Below are 1,263 nucleotides of genomic sequence, written 5' to 3'. Positions count from 1 at the left end.
GATAGAGTGGGCTCAGGGATCCTCAGGTCGATTGTGTAAATATTGTATATATTATTTTATCGTTATGTTATTTTATTTATTTATTTTTCATACAGATAGTTTGATTATGTTCATCTTATCTATTGTTTTGTTTGTAAATATTTTATGAGAGTTTTTTTTATTTATTTTTTTTATTATTTTAGTATGTATGAGATCATTCATCACTATTAGCTATTGTCCACAACTGTGTGGCAGATTGTAATATCTATCAATAAATAAATCTATCATATTTTATGTAATATTCGTATTTATTTATTTTAGGCATTATTAAAATATTTATTTTAAAGTATAGGAAGATGGTCAGGGTTGCGGTCAAAGGAGAAACAAAAATAGTTTACCTACCAACGTTGCTAACATTCTTAGTCTTGGCCCCAATTTTGCCACCCCCATCTCTAACTCTGCCAAACTCATCCCTCAACTTATTACTGATCTGGAATATATATATATACCTATTTGATATCACTGAGGAAGACAAAGAACTATCCCGCATCCGGATTAGCAATATGATATCCAATCACCAACAACATCCCACATCCCAACCTTCCCTTCTCTCCCCCTTATTTTTCAAAGATTTATCCCACACCATATCCTTTCTCAAATCTAAGGCCAACTTATTGTTTCTAGAGCTGACAAAGGTAACCTGCTTGTCATCTTAGATAAGACTGAGTACATTGAAAAAATTACACAACTCCTCTCTGACCAATCCACCTATCTACCTTCAACCCGTGATCCCACCCGCTCACTTATGAATAAGTTTAATCAGCACATTAAAACCCTTCCTCAAAATAAATTAATTAACCGTCCCATCTACTACAAGCTAATTTCTTATAATTCTTTACCTCCTCGATTGTACGGACTTCCTAAAATCCACAAACCTGGAAACCCCCTTCGCCCCATCATATCCAATATTAATGCTCCATCTTCTAAACTTAGCCAATTCCTCCTTCCGTCTCTTCAGTTCCCTAGCCATGACAACTCTTACGACATCCACAACTCTTTCCAACAGCGTGAACAATTAATATCCCTTAAAATTCCCGCTAACTTCATTCTTACTTCATTTGATGCTGAAAGCCTCTTCACCAACATACCCATCGACAAAGCACTCCAAATTGTGGAAAAGAACAGGTCTACAATAGAGCCACACACCACTCTTAACTTAACCTCATATCTTGAATCACTTGAACTATGTTGCAAATCCGGATACCTAACTTTTCAAGGAAAGTT

The sequence above is a fragment of the Halyomorpha halys genome, unplaced genomic scaffold (assembly GCF_000696795.3).
Source record: "Halyomorpha halys isolate HHAL.00 unplaced genomic scaffold, Hhal_1.1 Scaffold554.1, whole genome shotgun sequence".
In the NCBI taxonomy this organism is placed as follows: Eukaryota; Metazoa; Arthropoda; class Insecta; order Hemiptera; family Pentatomidae; genus Halyomorpha; species Halyomorpha halys.
The sequence above is the reverse complement of the archived record's forward strand: the minus strand, read 5'-3'. Positions refer to the sequence as shown.